Here is an 8,985-nt window from a genome sequence, read left to right as displayed (position 1 = left end):
CAAATGACACATAAAGATGAATAGAAAAGGGAAAAGGGTATGGGCAGAGAGAGAAAAAAAGTACGAGATCTCCATCCCACATTAGCCAACTGACAGATCTGTTCTCTGGTCTCTCAAAGCTATTTGGACCTAGATATGAGCAGATTCTTTCCCACCGACCAAGCCTGCCTTTGCTTCCTGTTTGTACAGGAAAAGAACAAGATGCACAGCTTGGGGAAGTTTCAATGCTCTCATTCATAAAATTTTTAAAAAAAATGAAAAGGGAAAAAATATGTTTAAGATTCTGGGTTATTAAAAGTCTAGCAAATGAGGCTGCAGTACCTGCTTGCTCCCAGTATATTGAGGTCCTCTCCTACTTCAGAGTTGCTAATATTCATTTTTTGGGTGAATGCTTACTGAACACTGACATTATACTAAGCATTTACCAATGTTAAATGTGAGTACAATGTGATACCAGCAATCAAGGAGGAGTCTCTATTATGGGGAGAGAATTAAGACAGAGCAAGGCCGGGATCCCCTGCAGTGCCTGGCATATACCGGCAGTGAATAAGCAAGAAACACAAGCAAATGACTGTAAGAACAGAACAAATGCTTTGGAAGTCCATAAAAGGAAGAAATCACACATGTTCCCTTACCTCTTACTTTTTTTGCAGACACTTGAAGTACAGCAGGGTAACAATAACATTCATTGATTGATTCAGCAAATGAAGGCCGCCTATACGTAGGCATTAAAGCTACAGCAAAGAACAAATAAGATATGGTACCTTCCTTCACGGAGCTTACAGTTCTCCAGGGAACCAATTCCTTCAAATGGATGGCAGGGCAGTTACCACGCTTAAGTTCTCCTTGGATAAACTCATGGTTGCCATCTCAAAGATGGGAAATACAGCCTCACCAAGTGCACAGAATGAATGTGTGTGGCTAAGAAATCCTTATCTCTACAGGTTAAAAGGCTCCACTTTCCCTCTGAACATATATAATAGAGTAAAAAATACAGAGTTGACTGATGCAAACTACTCTGATAGTCCTGAGAGCTATATATAAAACCTGTCACATTCTGGGGACAAACGACTCTTAACAGGTTGTTTAAATGCCATGATTAATTTTAATGCATAAAGTTTCATTTGTCACATTAGAGAATGAATTCTTTTAATGCATCAACAGAAAGTGAAAATTGTGGCATTTGCAAGTAAATTTTTATTGGGAAATTAACCATTCAACAATGTAATCAAGGTCTACACATTTAAACTACTACTATTTATATCATTAACAATGAAACATTCAAGATACCGTGGTGCCCAACTACATACGGAAGTTCATGCATTATATTTATTCTCTTTCTTCCTCGCCTCTTCTCTCCCCCTTCTACTACCCTTCCTACTTACCCACTCAACTGTCTGGGCTGGCAAGTCAGAACTAATCACTGGCACCACTTCACTCTCGAGGAGGCAAAAGACCTGTACTCTGAAAACTACAAGACGCGGATGAAAGAAATCAAAGATGACACAGACAGATGGAAAGATATACCATGTTCTTGGACTGGAAGAATCAATATTGTCAAAATGACTATACTACCCAAGGTAATCTATAGAGTCAGTGCAACCCCTATCAAATTACCAATGGCATTATTCACAGAACTAGAACAAATAATTTTTAAATTTGTGTGCAACACAAAAGACCCAGAATAGACAAAACAATCTTGAGAAAGAAAAACAGAGCTGGAGGAATCATGCTCCCTGACGTCAGTCTATACACAAAGCTACAGTCATCAAAACACTATGGTACTGGCACAAAAACAGAAATATAGATGAATGGAACAGGATAGAAAGCCCAGAAATAAACCCACGCACTTATGGTCAATTAACCTACAACAAAGGAGGCAAGAATATACAATGAAGAAAAGACAGTCTCTTCAATAAGTAGTGCTGAAAAAACTGGACAGCTACATGTAAAGGAGTGAAATTAGAACATTCTCTAACACCATACACTCTCATAAGTCTTTGTTCATGCCATTGGTAGAGCATTCATCACTTCTCATTATATTTGTGCTTTCATGTCTAATATTCCCTACCAGGTCATGGGGATTACTCTCGAGGGTAGGAGCCATAACTTGGTCATCTTTCTTCCTCAGGTGCCTAGCATAGTGCATGAGTCACATACAGGGCTTAACATTTGTTGAACTGAATTCAACTGACCGTCCTGCATCTGCTGAGCCATCCTCAAAATGTAAATATTAATAATTTGACAGTATTTGGAGAGAACTATTGATATAAACTCAAAGTCAAGCCAGTACGATTCTCTACTAAAAATTACTATCTTAGGCCTCCTCAAAGGCATAATGAGGGAGTAATGGAAGCATTTATCACTTAACTGCAAATCACTTCTTGATTTTTATCCCCCAAAAGTGTATTTGATGGTTTCTGGTGAAATAGCGTAAGGATCTTCTGACAAGTGTGAACATGCAAAAGGAGGTACTTCACGTGTACAGATAAGCAGTGACCTGAACTGCAGATACATATTTAATAAATGGGTTAAAATAAGTCAGTTTGGGCTTATACTTAACCTTTCTAGTTTTGATTTAATTCTGTAAGTAGAGAACAAAACAGACCAAAGTCAGCAAAGTCTATCCCAAAGTGGTCTTGATCCCTCTAGCTAAAGTGAGTTTCCCATCACTGAAGGTTCTAAAGTAGACTAGGGATGATCACTTATCAGGGATATTGTGAGAAGTATACAAACATCGGATCAGGAAATTCAAACTGAATGCCCTTTAAAAGTCTGTTCCATTCCTGACATTCTGAGATTTTTTAAATCACTACACACACACACACACACACACACACACACACACACACACACACACACACTCTTATAAAATGCCTGCCTGAAACAGACCAGGATAACAAAAAATACCTTTTGCCTGGACAAAAATAAAAGCAAATATTGCTTTTCAAAGAAAGAATGGATCATTTATCTTCAACAATAACAATTAGAATAGGGATTAGAAATTCCAATAATCTTTATATGGGATACAAAACAATGAAGACATACCATTTATTCAAACAAAATTGTTTTTACTTAGCACCTATGTGCCAGGAAAATTCTAGGTGCCAGAGATATAGGAGTATATTAGTTTCCTACCACTGCTGTAACAAATTACCACAAGTTTAGTGGCTTAAACCAACGCAAATTTACTTACTATCTTGTAGTTCTGAAGGTCCAAATAGATTTTATGGGGCTAAAATCAAGGTGTCAGCAGAGCTGTGCTCCTTCTGGAGGCTCCAGGGGAGAATCTGTCCTTGCCTCTTCCAGCTCCTGAGGCTGCCTACATTCATGGCTCTAGGCTGCATCACTCCAATCTCTACTTCTCTGATTCCTATGCCTCCCTCTTCCCCTGTAAGGACCATTGTGACTGTATTGGACCATAATCTAGGATAATCTCCCCATCTCAAGATCCTTAACTTAATCACATTTGCAAAGCCCCTCTGCCGTGTAAAGAAACATATTCACAGATTCTGGGGATGAGAACTTGGACATCTTTACGGACCACTGCTCTGCCTAACACAAGAAATGATTACACAAAAGAGACCCTGTTGGGCTTCCCTGGTGGCGCAGTGGTTGAGAGTCCGCCTGCCGATGCAGGGGACACGGGTTCGCGCCCCGGTCCGGGAAGATCCCACGTGCTGCGGAGCGGCTGGGCCTGTGAGCCGTGGCCGCTGAGCCTGCGCATCTGGAGCCTGTGCTCCGCAATTCCCAAAAAAAAAAAAAAAAAAAAAAAAAAGAGACCCTGTTGACATGGGGTTATATTCCAGTGAACAAATATATAGATATGTGATGTAATGTCAGGTAGTAACCATGGTTATGAAGAAAAATAAAGCCGGGCAAGGTGTTACATTATGACTTAGCTCCACTGATGATGCATTTTTTAAATTGGGAGCATGTTAAGTTTGGGATGCCTATGAGCCCTCCAAGGGGAAGAATCATGAATACAATTGGAAATATATGATTCTAGATTTCTGTGGAGAGGTTGGGGCTAAAGATATAAATTTGGGAGTTATCGGAATATATATACATATATTTACCAGTTTTTATAAAGGATACAAATGAACAGCCAGGTGAAGAGGTACATAAGGCAAGGTCTGGAAGGGTACCAATTGCAGAAGCTTCTGTTCCCTTGGAGTTGGGGTATTCGGCATATAACTATTTACAGCCATGGCTCTATGATCAAACAAGAGGGAGAAGCCAAACAAAAGAACAGCTGCGAAGACTTTAGAAGGCAGGAAGAGAAGGAGCAGGATAGGTGACTAGCAACCCATGAGGTAGGAGGGGTACTGGACCCAAAGGTAGGTAAGGAAAAAGTTTCAAGGGGAAGGGAGTGATCACTAAGACCAAGTCCTATAGAAAGGCTGATTCGGATGAATACTGGGACCTTGACATGAGTGGAATGGTGGGGACAAAAGCTTAACTGAAGTGGATTCAGAAGAGTAGAAAGTGAAGAAATGAAGACTGAATATATGCCTTTCTTTCGAGGAGTTTTGCTATAAAGGGGAGCAGAGCAATGAGACAGGACTTGGAAAGGGATGAGGGGTCAAATGAAGTTTTCCTTTTTAAAGATGGGAAATACATTACAAACGTGGGCTGATGGAAAAGATCGAACAGAAAGAGAGCACTGATGTCACAGGACGCTGAGGAGATAACTACTTGGTAAATGGATTGCTAGGCAGTACTGAGTGCCCCTGGAGCTTTGTATAAATAAATTTAAAGGGAGATCAGTCAGCATGGCTGTCTAGTTGAATTCAGTTGCTTGGGTGTAGGTACAGAGTCGGCAGAAAAAAAAAGATTTAACCAGGCTGAAGTTTTTTGGGGTGAGTACAAAGGAGAGAGAAAGGGGCAAGGGTATGGCTACGATGATGGACTATAGAATCTAAGCCCATAAAGGCGAGACACACAGACACAGAAGGTGGGCAATGAAAAGGCAGAGGCTCAGTGGATTGGAGGTCCTTCTGGGGTTGATGATTTATCAAAACTGAAGGACTAGAGGAAGTGGTGGCCAGTGCGTGGGAGGCTTTACACTGAGTTTACCATTAACACAAAGGATTTAGACAGTCACTGAGTTCATCTGAGAATCCTGACCAAGAGAGGATGGCTGTCTTTCAGAAGTGACTCAGAGTGTTGCTCTGTCTTTGAGATCAAAAGCCAGTGTTAACCAAGAAGTGGATGGATTAATCAGAAAAACAGAATGAAGAGCTATGGAGTCACCCATGTGGGGCTGTCACAGGACCACAACACAGGCAGGATTCGTTCCCAATTTCTAAAACTCTTAAGAAGAAAAGGCTGTTGATCCTGAAGAAGAAAACCACATCTCTTCTGTGTTACATCTGCACAGTGTATTGTATATCCTTGTAGGAACATACCCACCTGATCCAGTCTCATTGATTTAAAAATACTTCTAGGACAAAATCAGAGAATGTCATGTGAAATTTGTGTCTCCCAGACTAAAGTCGCTGAGCTGAGAAAGCCTTCTGTTTATCCCTTGGGAAAAATCATACATCTTTTTCTCAAAGAGAGAAAAAGAGGCTTTGGGGATAAGGTTTTACTGAGGGCTTTGATTTTTCTTCTTCAAACCAAATTGGACGTTTCATGTTTGTCAGAAGACTTGAAAAACACCCCCGCCCCAATGCAACTATCAAGTAGGAAATCTGAGTGATTAATTCAGTGCCCTTGAAAATGACAGCCGAGGCCATAAATCTGTCTATCTTTGTCTTTAATCTTTACTATCATCTCCAGAGAAGCTTATTACTTTTGAAGCCATGAATAGGTAGGATACAGCTAGGACAAATGAAATCTGTACAAAAATTTCCTTTCATGTTTCACTATTTACATGATTAGGCAAACACAAACTATGAATCCCTTAAAGGAATATTTGTCTTGTAATGCCTTATGCTGAGTCTACAACTGTGCACTGCACCAGGTAAATTTTAATTAATGATAAAGTACTTACCAGAATTATCTGGGGGAGGTGGAGGGAGACAGCAGGTAGTCAGTGAACTAGAATTAGTACTCTCTCTTCTGAGTTAATATAAAACTAAAAATTCTAATCCCAGTGTTCTAGACAAGTAGAATACCAATAAAACTTTCTGTAAATTCCAAAGAGAAAACAAGTAGTCATTACATCTTTTGTGAATCCTGCTGTTATACCCCAAAGGCCTACAGAATAAGGGATTCATTCTTATTATCTCTTCCATATAGAATCAACAAGAATATTTTATGCAAGTTGCTGAAATGACAAGGGCAGAAATCAACCATTATTTATAGCGATACCTTACTATGTTCAAAAAAGGTGTGTGCATGTGTGAATCTAGATTCTGAGGCAGGTAATAACTTATATTGTACAATGATGTACTTTTTTAACAGATATTTTACATTCAAGTAAGGATTACATCTTGGAGAAAACTGAAGTTTGACTTGGAAAACCACATTTGGTTTAGTTTCACCCACATCATGTCTCAAAAAAGCCATCTGTTCACCTTTCAGAAAGCTGCCCCCTTCTTTGCATACAGAACAGCAATCAAGTGAAATTAATACAGGCATGAATAAGCAATGCAACCTCACTGCAACACTAACATTTCTGAATGAATCTGTAATCCCTCTTTTTATCTCATAATAACTGATTTTTTAAGTTCCAATTTTGCTTTCAAAAATTCGTTGAAAATAAAACTACGAAGTGAAGTAAGTCAGAAAGAGAAAAATATCACATGGTATCATTTATATGTGGAATCTAAAATATGACACAAATGAACCTATCTATGAAACAGAAACGGACTCACAGACATAGAGAACATACTTTGGGTTACCAAAAGGGTGGGGGGGGGGAATGGATTGGGAATTTGGGATTAGCAGATATAAACTATTATATGTAGAATGGATAAACCACAAGGTCCTACGGTATAGCACAGGCAACTATGTTCAATACCCTGTGATAAACCATAATGGAAAAGAATATGAAAAAGAAGGTATATATATGTATAACTGAATCAATTTGCTGTATGGCAGAAATTAACCCATTGTAAATCAACTACAATAAAGTAAAAATTTTTTAAAATTCAATGAAGAGATATAAGAATAATAAAGCAACCCTCTCCCCTACCTTAAGAAACAAAGTATACCCTTTTATGATCTATCTCCCTGCCTTTCCCTCTTAAAGGATACCACCATCTTGAATAGTGTCTATCATCCCAATCTATGTCCCTTTACTTTTATCACATAGGTAGACATCCCTAAACAGCAGTATTGCTTTTGTGTGTATTCAAGCTTCACATAAAATAGTATTAGATCTCTTTAGTATTTTCTGTTAACCAACATTGTTGGATTTGTCTATGGTGTTGCAGGTAGGTCTACTTCACTTATTTTCCTTGCCAAATAGTATTCCATTGATTGGGTATTCCACAATTTATGTGTCCTTTGTACTGTTAACTAGCACTGAATTCCACAGTAAGCATTCTTATAAATGTCTCCTGTACACAGGTAGGTGAGTTCCTCTAACGTGTCATAGTTCAGTTATAGTTTTACCAGATACTTTCCCAAATGGTAGAATCAACTTACTCTTCCATGAGCAGAAGAAAATCCTCCCTTTTTCTACAAAGTCAAAAATATTTGATTGTCAGGCATTTTAAATTTTAACAAAATTATGGGCAGGAAATGGTATCCCATGGTTTTAATTTCATTGTTTGTTTCCTTGATTATTGGTAACTTGAGCATATTTTATGTGTATATTGATCATTCTTCTGCAAATTACCTATTTAAGTCCTCTGTCCACTTTTTAGTTGGTCTGCTTCTTTTTTCTAATTTATATGTAAGAGTTCCTTCTATAGAGAGAAATACAAATCAAAACAACAATGAGGTACCACCTCACGCCAATTAGAATGGCCGTCATTTAAAAGTCTACAAATAACAAATGCTGGAGAGCATGTGGAGAAAAGGAAACCCTGTTACACTGTTGCTGGGAATGTAAGTTGGTGTAACCACCGTAGAAAACAGTATGAAGGTTCCTCAGAAAACTAAAAATAGAACTACATATGATCCAGCAATCCCACTCCTGGGCATATATCCAGACAAAACTATAATTCAAAAAGACACATACATCCCTATGTTCTTAACAGCACTACTCACAACAGCCAAGACATGGAAGCAACCTATATGTCCTTCGACAGATGAATGGATAAATAAGATGTGGTACATATATACAGTGGAATACTACTAATCCATAAAAAGAATGCCATGTGTGGCAACATGGATGCAACCAGAGATTATCATACTAAGTAAAGTAAGAAAGAGAAATACCATATGATATCACATATATGTGGAATCTAAAATATGACACAAATGAACCTATCTATGAAACAAACAGAATCAGGGATATAGAAAATAGACTGGTGGTTGCCAAGGGGAGAGGGAGGTGGGGGAGGGATGGAGTAGGAACTTGTGATTAGCAGATGCAAACTGTTATATAGAGAATGGATAAGCAACAAGGTCCTACTGTAGAGCACAGAGAACTATATTCAATGTCCTGTGATAAACCATAATGGAAAGAATGTGTGTGTGTGTATATATATGTATGTATGTATGTATGTATGTAAACTGAATCACTTTGCTATATGGCAGAAATTAACACAACATTGTAATTCAACTATACTTCAATAAAAATTTTAAAAAGTTGCTTATATATTATGGATACCAATACTTTGTTTATATGTGTAATACATCCCCTACTCTGTGGATTGTGTTCACTTTTATGGGATTATTTACAGAAGTTTTTTGTTTTAAATGTAGTCAAATTTATTAAACTTTTTCTTTTATGATTCGTACATTTTATATTTTGCTTAAGCAATCCTTGCCTACCCAGAATACATAAATATATTCTTCTGTTTTCCTTTAGAAGTTTTGAAGTATGGGGTTTCACACTTAAGCCTTTAACCCATCTGGTATTGA

The 8,985-nt window shown here is 38.1% G+C and overlaps 1 protein-coding gene across 4 annotated transcripts in view; it reads right to left on the bottom strand.

Moving 5' to 3' along the window:
- Window positions 1-8,985, bottom strand: part of POC1B (POC1 centriolar protein B) — a 99,874-nt gene that overhangs the window by 14,826 nt on the left and 76,063 nt on the right. The gene's annotated exons all lie outside the window — the stretch shown is intronic.

Source organism: Neophocaena asiaeorientalis, unplaced genomic scaffold (assembly GCF_003031525.2).
Source record: "Neophocaena asiaeorientalis asiaeorientalis breed wild unplaced genomic scaffold, Neophocaena_asiaeorientalis_V1.1 scaffold92, whole genome shotgun sequence".
NCBI classification, from domain to species: Eukaryota; Metazoa; Chordata; class Mammalia; order Artiodactyla; family Phocoenidae; genus Neophocaena; species Neophocaena asiaeorientalis.
Note: the sequence above shows the minus strand (reverse complement) of the source record. Positions and strands in the feature narration are given on the sequence as shown.